Genomic DNA, 12,175 nt, shown 5'->3' on the forward strand with positions numbered 1-12,175 from the left:
GCCACCTCCATAATAGCTATCCTTTTTGTTGGATACCTTGGTAATATCCTTGGTAATTCTATGTGTCCAAGAAGGTGAATTTATATAAACTTATTATTTTGGATGTACCATGATCCATGCTCTTTCATCAACTATTTTCTTCTTCTGAGATCCTTACTTGTGGAGCCCCTTGCAGTTGTCTCACCATCCTCATAGAAAAAACATCATTGTATATCCTAAACTCTTTTGGGTTTCTGATGTGGAGTTTTGAATAACATGCAATTACTAAATACTCCCCCTTCTTGAATCCACATTTTCCCAAAACCTTCAACAACAAATACTTGACTAGTCTTTCTATCATGTAAACAAGGTAGGATGTCATGTAGAATGTCTTGGATTCATTTTCACTCTTGGCATCATTTAATTTCTTAGTTTCCATTGGTGACCTCAATTGATAATCAATATTGACACTAATGATTTTGGCCCATGGAAACATTACTACTCAGTTCCTATAGTAGGATTGGATTCACACACAATTGTCTCTAATTTAATGCTCCTTGAACAAAATTTTTTGTTGTGTAGAGAAAGAAAGTATTTTTCTTTAAGTTATAATAAACTCACCACCGCAAATATATAGGTGATGAACTATGATTGACGGAGTTTGATACCCAATGGAGGTTGACTTGTTTGAGGGGGCTAAAAAAAAATTGATTTAATTTAAATCAAACGCAACCTAAAGAGACCGACATGGCCATTGAATTCAAGTTTCTTAATCATGTTGGCATTAAATGGGGGAGGTATCAAAAACCATATTGTATGGAAGAAAATATCCTTATGGAGGAGTATAATTTTATGGGTTGAGAGGATAAAATCCTCTTCTAGATCAAAATCTGATGGGTCTGGAGGATTATTGGGTTTGGAATTTCCATTTAGGGTGGAATTTTGATAGTTGAAAGGATTTATCCTCCTCTCATGGAAGAATTTGACCATGTGGGAGGATTTAATCCTCTCCCTAAGGAATGATCTAACCATGTGGGAGGATTATCCTTTCACCTGCATTGATCTACAATTATTTCTCGATAATTCCATTTCCTACACACCCAATAAAATCCTCATTTTACCCTTTTCTCTTTTCACAAAAATTGAGCTACAAACTAGCACTTAAATCTATGCTAAAGGTTTGATGCTTCAATTGTACATTGAGAAAGGGGGGCATTGTAATAAGGTAGTGTTGTAAAAATACCACAACATATGTAAACTCCACTAAAGAAATGTTCCTAAATATTTTAAGCATTAAACCACTTAAAATAAAGAACCTTAGTTAGTTCCACTTCCCCTATCCAACGACTAGGAAGTGTACTCAAAATGGGAGGAACCATGAATCGAACCAAGCATCATTGTCTTTAGTTACCATGTGTGCAAGTGATTTATTCCCTTCTTGACATGAACTTAAAAATTGTTCTTAATATTACGAGACACTATGAGGGGGAGGGAGTGAATCAATGTAATAAAAAAATTTGATCCTTTCACCAATACTTTCCATGTAAGATATAACATGCAAAGAAAATAACAATATAGAAGAAAAGTAAATTAAACATCCACACATGAAGCACTTTGGCACATGTAATTTTCATGTATAAACCCTTGGTTAGAGGGAAAAAATATAGTGGTAATTAGTACCCATAATATCTCACTGCTATAATAATAAGTTGCTTTGTTAGGAGCATTACCTCCACCTAGTAAAGGGTCAACCTGGTTAAGGGTGTACAACCCTTTTAGGGCATTTACGATGAAAATTGTTAGGATCTATTTGGTTAAGGGAATTTAGAACTCCTTCTAAGAGTCCCCTTATTAGAGGATTTTATTTTTAGACCTATTAGGATCCTAGACACCTGGTTAAACATGACCTTGTTAGAGGATTTCTTTTTAACTTGTTAAAATCAACAAGTAATGATTGATCTGAAAGTTGCACTCAATGCATGATAGATACAATATTCTCTTGATCACTACTCTACTCTGTATTCTTTTGACATACTTAACTACATTCACAATATCAAAAATTACACTCACTCTTTTTCACATATTGATCTTCCAATCACATTTATATTGTTCTTAAGGTGATGGAGTAACCCTAAATTTTTTACCCTTAGTCAGTTTTAACAGATATTTACGTTTCAATAGTGAGCTCCATAACCTTGAATTTTGTGCCTTAATGTCAGTTGAAACATACCTAAGGGTGATCCCACAATAATGGGTTCCACTTTTTGACCAATTTTGACACTGAAATCAATATTTTTGAAACAAACCTCACATTTGAGTGACTATATCTTTAAAACTATGAATAATTTCAAGATGACATAAACTAGTGATTTGTAGTACTTTGGTCCTATTTTTAAAAAAATTTTAAAAAATATTTATGTGAATTTTTTCTTCTCCTCCTAAAAGTGGTACATGTTAAAATTCAATATTTTTAAAGAGTGACAGTTCGTTTGACACATAGAAATTTTTTCTAGAAAATATAATGAGGTAATTCTTTTGGCATTAGATTTGTAACATAAATATCTAGAGGATGCATTTGGTTTGATTCAATTTGGTTGAATATTGTATAGTTTATGAAGTTTTGAAGTGACACCAATTGTAATTCAGACATATGTTCATTTTGACACAGATAACTTGAACTCAATTTATCATAAATCTAAATGTTTTTTTTTGAATAAAAAGCTATCTCAATAACCTATTTCCTAGATATTTTTCAAAAAAATTTGACCTAATTTACTAATTTTCCCGAAGTGTCGAAGTCAGTTGATGTTCAATCGGTAAAGAACCTATAATGAGTAAAACTCATATTTGAAAGTCTTAATGAATATAATATGTATTATAATTATAGTCATTGGAAAGCTTGCTTCGAGCAGCACAAATTGGCATTTTTTATTTTATAGTAAGAGATCATTTGATCTCAATTTTAGGGGTCAAAAGAGCCAATTTCATTTTTTTCTAGAAAACAACACCAAAAATTTATAATTTGACATGTTCGCACGAACACTATGTTGGCGTGAACATATTAGACATGTTTATGCGAACATATGTTTGCACGAACATATGAGAAAATAATTCGGCAATCAAAAATTTAAGTTAACATGTTCACGCAAACATGTAAAATAATTTGTGTTCGCACGAACTTACAAAAAAACCAAATTTATCAAGATCTCAAACAGAAAAATGGAATTTTAATCTCAAAATTTTTGTTAAAAATATGTTCACGCAAACATATTAATAAGGTATGTTCATCTGAACATACCTTATTTAAACTCAATATGTTTGCACAAACATATAATTGGTTTATGTTCGCACGAACATACTTAGCGCATTCGCATGAACATACGTAAAATTGAATATGTGAATTTTTCATCATTTCGCGATTTCCTTTGTCCCCCAAAAGTGGTACCCAGTATTGTGGGTTCACCCCTAACCACTTTGACTTTTCAACCAACACCATAAACCTTGTTGATTTATCGAATCTACAAAAGTATACTTTGTAGGTTAACTATTCTTAACACAATGACCTATAAACCTAATCAAATATTTACTTCATGTGAATTCCCAATAAATGTTATTTTATAAACCTCTTTACATGTCTCTAATAGATATATCACGTAAGAAATTATTCACAATTCATCAAAAAAAATACAAAACATCCAATTTGTTGAAACTAGTTGTGTTTACCTAATACACTTCATACTTAATCAATCTAACTATCTAATCAATCTAATCACAGTAAATGACCTGTAGATCATTTAGATCTTTTGGTTTCTAGAAATGACAACACAGGAAAGGTGATCCAACCAAATATGTCACTCAATCTTATTACACATCATCATCATGCCAACAAGCTTCTTAGATCTATTGGACTTGTCTATTTTAGTATCCTTACTCCTAAAGAACCCTAGATAGAGCCACATTACAAGTCACACATCCATAGCCCCAGTGAGGATATCGTTGTGGCCAACCACAAATATTTCTCTATCTTTAGTGATTTTATTTAGTAGCACTAGTAGAGCTATTCACACACCTAGGGCCAAACTATTCCATATTTCCCTTTTTATTTTGCATTTTCATTCTTTTCTTTTCTTTTCATTCGGTATTTATTTTATTTCATTTTTAATCTTTTGTTTAGCCTAAAAGAATATAGCTCTATAAAGGGTTAGCAAAAACCATAGTGGCACTAAAGTGGCTGGATGATTTTCACTAATCATAACTTCACTTCAACACTCCCAAAGAATTCAAAGAAATTAAGTGTGAGTAAGATGTTGTAACCAAAAGACTTAGATATTTTAGGTCTTATGAATGAATTCAATCCAAATTTAGTAGAAAAACCATTCCAAAGAACTAGAAATTAAGTACAAATTTTGGTTCATGAAACCTTGTAAGTGATATTATAGAAATGTGTAGGAAAAATCTATCTTGAATCATTATAAGTGTAAAATCAATATAAGTCCACCTTAGTTACAAACAAGGTCCTTCTACCACCAAAACTATTACAACACAAGATGTTACGACTAGCGAGAAAAAAAAATTACATGGAAATATAATTAATATCAAAAAATAACAATACACATAGAAGAGAACACAAGATACAAAGATTTAACGTGCTTCTCCCAATTCTTGGGCTATGTCCACCAGCATCGAGCCCAATATCCTTATTATCCAATGATTACAATATGACTTTACAATATGCAATCCCTTGCAGCTCAATACCACCGCAAGAAGCTACTATCTCATTATCTATAGTAAAATCCCTAACCCAAAGCCATTTTATTAAAAAAAAAATTCTTACAAAATTAGGGCTAGAATAACTTCTCCAATAGAAAAATAGTTCTTGATTCCTTTTACAATAATAAAGTCATTTGAGCTTTTGGGGGCATTGCCCCTGACAACCTTCATAAGGGTGATGCCCCTCAACCCTTCCTTATATCACAAAATAGAGTACACCTAGGGCTCTGCCCCATGACCCTGCAATGGGTGCTAGCCCAAACCCCCAAAAAAATAAAGGCGAAACCATGCCAAATAAAGTGGGGAAAAAATTAACCTCTGAGTCTGATCAAGCTCCACATAACAATAATCTCCCACTTGGAGACTAATCATAGAACTCCTAAACCTATAGCTCCCACTAGAATTTAAATCACCCTAGTCTATGTTTTTCTTTTATTTTGTTTAGTCTAGAAGACTAACCAAAGTTGAACAGGAGTTCATCTTCTCCCTTGTCACTATCTTTGTAAACATATATTTTGATTATCATCAGTATGTATCTTTTCTAGCTTTAGCTTTAACTATCAATCATCCAAAACTAAATAAATAAAATGGTACAACAATTGTAAGTGTTTTTTCTTTGAATGTAGAGAATAATTCTTGGCAAGATGAATGGTGTTGGAAGTCTTACTGGGAAACAAGATTATAAGAGGGAGGTGGGTTGGGGGAGGTGAATCAGGATCTATAAAAAAATTCACTTCTTGAACAAAGTAAATGATTAATTGCATTCACTCCTAATCCATCTCATATTTAGATCTCATACCATATAACCATGAAATGTAAAACTGAAATAAAATCTAACTATTTATAGCACTCATCAACATGAAAATTTAAACTCATAACACAAAGACTTTAGTAACCAAGAAACTCTCCAAGGTGAAGGTAAAATTGGGGTAGGGATGACACCCACGAATCTTCACTACTGCAACAACAAAGTTTTCTTGTTAGGGCTACAATTTGATCACTTCTGATGATCTACCCTATGAGGGGTCTACTTGGTTGAAAAAATTACAAGACTGTTAAGTCTACCTTGATTAAAGGATTTGAACTTACAATGAAGTAAGCACTCCATTAGAAGATTTAACAAGGTATGTTAAAACCAAGCTATTAGGAGATTTTACCTGATACACTGGTTAAAATGTCTTAGTGTGTGATCCTTCAACTTTCTCTCACAAAGATTATTACAAATCTTCTCTCTTCAATGTATAAATCTTGTCTCCTTATCTAATTTTCTTTGTTTTTCCCTTCACTACTAAGTTGTTCTATCTAATCTCCTTATCAAACTTAGCCTTCATTTCTTTGTCCTTAGCCTTTTTTCTCACTCACAATCTTCCTCGCATTCCTTCACACTTTTTCTCACTTTATTGATTTAGGTTTTGATCCCTTCTTAAATAGACATTCATGGAAAGTTCTAGATCATAACCAACGATCCAAAATTCATTATTTTTTTGTTTAACCATTCAAATTTTCTTATTGGTCAATCTTTCATTTGTGGGATTAATGCCTCCTAAAAAAATGCATAAATTGCTCCTTAGCTTTTACTAAAATCCATAAATATCACATTGAGGTTGGCTAGAATGATTTACATAAGTGTTTGTACCACTAAAAACATATATGAAAAAACTATTTTGCTCTGTAATTGAATGTTCTGATGCTCAATCATAACTAGCATTCATGATGTCCCTTAGCTTCTATTAGCTTGGCATGTACTGACTTACTCGGCATAACTTAAATTCACATTTCTTGGTCTTCATGTATTTCACTTGACATGTATAGTAGCTCGATCTCTACTAGGGTTCTCAGTAACCTTTGACTTGTTCAACATGTAACTTGAAATATAAACAAGTCCATCCCACTTAGCCCTCTTAAGATGGCTCAGTCATAGTGATGACTGACCAACACTACCTAGAGAATGACTAAGTGTTGGATACTAATACATGTAACAAGGCTTAGAGATCAATAATCTCCCCCTTTGACATTAGTGGAAAAAACTCTTTGTCATGACTTAGCAATTTAGTAAAATTCCAAAATATCAAATAAGTGGCACTCCCCTTGAGACTGTGATTTGGTCTTTAAAATCTTGACTCTTCTATACACAATATATACATGTTTGTGACCCTTGATGTTGACTCATCTAATTTTCCTTTCTATGATTTCAATCATTTTGATACGATTTCCCCTATGAATGATGTCATGAATATTCTCCCCCTTGTTGCTATAGCTTGGGGCTTTTAAGGGTCAACTTGTACTTGTCCAAAAAATAACTATGATTTGATTAAATCACCTCTAATCCTTGATTCCATTAGGATCTGGTTGATTCCATGACCTAAATCTGGATTTCTAGTTGAGTAGCTAGATCAATTAAACTATTTGTTGTTGAGAGATGAGGATCTCTCTTAACCAAATCTTGTACAACTGATAGTTCCTTATGTATGATCTCCAAATGAGGTAGCATCATGGTTTGTATTTAATTCAATTTGTATCTAATGTTTCTATCTTTAGCCACTATAGTAGTTAATCTCCCTTGACCAAATGACAATTTATTATATGTATGTGAGCTTGAATTTGCGTTCTTGCTCAAAGATTTAGAAGAAGCATTCAAATCTACTTATAGTTGATCAATGGAGTGTTGATTCTCCATAGTGAAGGAATCAACATTACAAAGTTTCATATATAATGAATGAATCATTGTCAAAATCCCTTCCAAACTAGTTACAAGGGTAGAAAGCTCAACCTTCCTGATTGCAAGTTCTATTAAAATTTTCTCAAAAACTTTGTGCTCAAACTTCTTTTTAGACCATCTCATCATCTTATCATTGGTCTTTATATCTTTATTATTCACTTTCTCAACTATATACTCTAATTGTTGCAAAATTTGATGCTACTCATTTACATCATGAATATCAAAAGCATCTACAAAAATCTCCTTACTATCATGTAGTACCTATTTTTGTTTGAACTCCCGCCTTAGTTGTTCTTTCTTTGTATTGTGACTTAGAAAAACCTGTAAATCTTGCATTTTCTCTAGGGTCATGTTGTCAAGGTCATATTTTGGTAATGTGGTGATCTCATCTAAACTGATTGTTGCCTTTGGTGTACCAATATTTTGTGTCAATAATTGTGGCCGAGGGGTGTTGTCACTAAGTAGTGATATCTGCAATTTTTTCCCATTTGTACTCAGTCTTGGCATTTCTTGTTCAATGTGCTCCTATTGAGTTGTTATAACCTATTGAACAAGTGTAATATTTAATGTATCAATAGGAGCAACACTCAGCAATTGAATAAGAGCTTGAATAACCTCTTGCTCCTTAGGCTTCTTGGTCTCTATTAGCTTGAATATTTCTATCTTATTTTCTCCCTCTGTGGTTTTCTTGAGTAGATTGATTTGATTCACATTTCTCTCCTACTTTCTCACCAATAACATATGTAGATTGTGGGAGCACAACAATGGCCTTTCTCTATTGCTTGGCACTCATGTTAGGAATAACTATAACTGATGTAACTTGTGTAGTATTAGTTGTTGCACTATCAATTCATGGATAGTCTTGTATTTGCAACAAAATTGGATTGGTGTATGGAAGAGAACCATCTAAGGTATTTGATTCAGCATTTTTCAAGTCTTCCTCAGTTAATATGTTTTGATTCTATGGTGATGAATTTGGAACATCCTCTTTAGTGACAACATCATGTTGTCCATTTTCTTCTACCAACTTCCTCACTTCTTCTTTTAGTGTGTCAACTTCATCATCATCTTGACTCTCTAATTCTATAGCATCTCTTCCTTCTTCCTCCTCTTATTTTTCTATTGATGGAACTAGCAATCCAAATGCTTTCTTCCATATCAAAATGCTCTCTTTTTCAACTTCATTTTCCTTATTCTTCAAAAGTTTATATGCCCTTTCTTTTGGCACAGATTTCTTGGTAAAATATTTTAGGGAAATAGACATATGTGTCTTCCCTAAATCAAGCATTGTTTGTGCCAATTTAGTATCTTTTATTTATCTCTTAGTGGATAATTCCCACTTCCATTTGGCATATAATTTTTTATACAAATCCTCAATAATACCTTTACCTAATTCTTGTTGAAACTAGAGCCCAGAAAACTATGAAAATAACCAGCAATAAGAAGAAGACAAAATTGAAACAATGAACACCAGAAATATCCTGGGAAAACCCTTCTAGAATAAAGGGAAAAACCCAGCCACACAACAAAACATATCTTTATTGATTGTCAAATTCAAGTGTACAATATCCTTTGCATGATGCAAATATATAACAATAGGAGACTCTTCCCATGATAACTGTAAGGTCTCTTGAGATTCTTATAACTCCTATAATTAATTATGACTCTTTGAATATTCATGCATTAAAACTTAAGTGTCTTTTTCAGTTGAATGTAACAATAATAGTAATAACGTTCATATTTCCAAAGATAAAGATCTCTATCATAGCTACCATCTTCAACACTCCCTCCTAGCCAGAGAGAGATCTTTAGTTGAACAATCACACAAGACTACAACCAAAATGTTAATGATGAAATTTTATCCCATAAATCCTATGAAAACTATAACAATCAATCATATTCATGGAATCACTCAACATGAAACCTTGTAACAATTAATCACATTCATGGAATCTTTCAACATGAAAACTTGTAACAATTAATCACATTCATGGAATCTCTCAACATGAAAACCTATAACAATCAATCACATTCATGGAATCACTCAACATGAAACCTTGTAACAATTAATCACATTCATGAAAACTTGTAACAATTACTTATATTCATGGAATCACTCAACATGAAAATATTTGTAAGACTCATAGCTCTAATCCTTTATTCACAGACTCTCTCAACGTGAACTATCATGGAATCTCTCAACATGAAATCCAACTCCCATCATGGATTTTCAACATGATGACATCATGGACTCTCTCAACATGATTTTCACTATCACATAGTGAAAGAGTTATCATAGCTGATCTTACAATCTTATTTATTCACACAAGAATATAAATAGGCCTTGCAAGAATTAGTTCCATTTAAGTCTCAAATTCTATAGATACCACAAGCATCACAATCATAAATGAGAATGAAGGAGATTTCTTAAGAACTCCCTCTTAATTATGAAGCCTCCCTCTAAAGCTAAAATCTCCCTCTAAAGCTCAACATTCACTTTTGGAGTTATAATTCTTATCTTGTTATATCTTGCAACCAAGAGGGATTAAGATCAATCTATCATAAAGAAATATTAATACAATAAGTATACTATTTTCAGTTATATAACAAAATTCATGAAGTCTTCAAAATAATGCTAATGTCTATATTGATGCCAAACAAGATCCATTCAACAATTGTTGTAGCCCTCTTGCTATAAATATCAACGTCAAATTTTTCCTTTAGAAGACACTTCAAAATAAATCTTTCCTCCTCCCCCCATTTCTGCAGGCCAAACTCTGATAGCTTCCATAGCCTCAAAAAAAATACTACGCTTCCCACTGAGAATCAGAATCGCTAAAGATGAACAACAAAAGCTCTCTAGGAATAATGTATCTTCATCCTTTTAAAAACCAAACAAACAATCATAAAGACAATTCGATAACTTGAGGACATATCATGAAGTCCACATAGATTATACACGAAGAGACTGAATGAAAGCATGATTAAAATTGAAAAACTGGATGCACATCTTGCCAAAGACAAACATGCAAGTAGCAAAAATGAGCCCAATGCTCCTAACAGTGTTATTGTAAATTTTATCTCTGATCAGTGTTATCTGAAATGCACAGCTAACAAAAGCACTTTTCTGCAAATCAAAACACTTTTACGCAGATGACATTTTTAGCATGGGGAGATGGCTTTTACTGGTGACTTAGATCTCGTCGCATACCATACCCCATGAGACAAAATTAAAAACTAATATATATGAAGCCAATAAGGAATTGAAAGAGCAAAGTCTTAGAATGAAACTGACGATGCCTAAAATGGGCATAAATTGTTGTGACACAAAATAAATAACAACGACACATAAAATAAACAACATGCTTAAAATATCATGCAAACAATAAAAAGAACACGCAGCAGTTGCACACAAGAATGTTCACAGTGAACATAAGAAGAAGCATCCACCACATGATAAACACTTAACAATAGATACAACCTATAAATTATATGAACTGGTTTTTTAAAGAAAGAAATTCCAAGTAAATTTTCCAAATAAAACAACATATATACAAAGTCACGACATATGTAGAGCAAGCCAAAAATATACGAGAGGAAACAAATTGCAAGATCATATGAAAAATCCTGATGGATAAGGAAATAACATGAATGTTGGAGAGTGTTATTGAAAATGAAAAAATGAATGGATAAGAATAGTAATCAAGAACTCCTATCACTGGAATCGCATGAACTCATGACGATTATTCCATGCAGATAAAGAGAGAGAATATGTCATTTGGAGAGCATCCAAATAATTTTCAACATAACTAACTTGATATAATAATTGTCTTCCAAATTAAAAAGAGAACTTTTTCAATCATAAAGAGATGCAAATAACAATAGGAGAGAAAAAAATGAAGCAAACAAAAACTAGGCAGATCAATCAAAGGCAACTTTCCCTCTTTACATGCAACCAATTCTCACACAATTTTAACCAAATGATCAAAAAATCTATATGCTTCTTGATCAAACATAAATCCAATAATCACAACCCTATGAGAAGAAGAAAAAATTTGCACAAGACAATTTTCAGAGGCTAGTTCCCTCAAAACTAATATTACCTAGGCTCTGATACCATGTTGAAACTAGAGCCCAAAAAACTATGAAAATAACTAGCAATAACAAGAAGACAAAATTGAAACAATGAACAACAGAAATATCCTAGGAAAACCCTTCTAGAATTAAGGGAAAAACCTAGCCACACAACAAAACATATCTTTATTGATTATCAAATTCAAGTGTACAATATCCTTTACATGATGCAAATATATAACGATAGGAGACTCTTCACATGATAACTGAAAGGTCTCTTGAGATTCCTATAACTCCTATAATTAATTATGACTCTTCGAATATTCATGCATTAAAACTTAAGTGTCTTTTTTAGCTAAACGTAACAATAACAGTAATAACATTCATATTTCCTGAGATAAAGATCTCTATTGCAGCTACCATCTTCAACAATTCTATAGGTCTATATCTAAATTTAATCATCATATCAATAATTCCTTTTAAATATTTTCTTTATCATCTTTATTTACAGAATCATACTTAATCTGCTTAAGGTGTGCTATGCCAGCTAAATTTCTAATATTCTTGCATACCTGATCAATTGTCATGGGAGATAGTCTAGGTACAATTCAAAGTTTTCTCAAATCATCAAAC

The sequence above is a fragment of the Cupressus sempervirens genome, chromosome 2 (genome assembly GCF_028749045.1).
Source record: "Cupressus sempervirens isolate cs-2001-9-10 chromosome 2, ASM2874904v1, whole genome shotgun sequence".
Taxonomy (NCBI): Eukaryota; Viridiplantae; Streptophyta; class Pinopsida; order Cupressales; family Cupressaceae; genus Cupressus; species Cupressus sempervirens.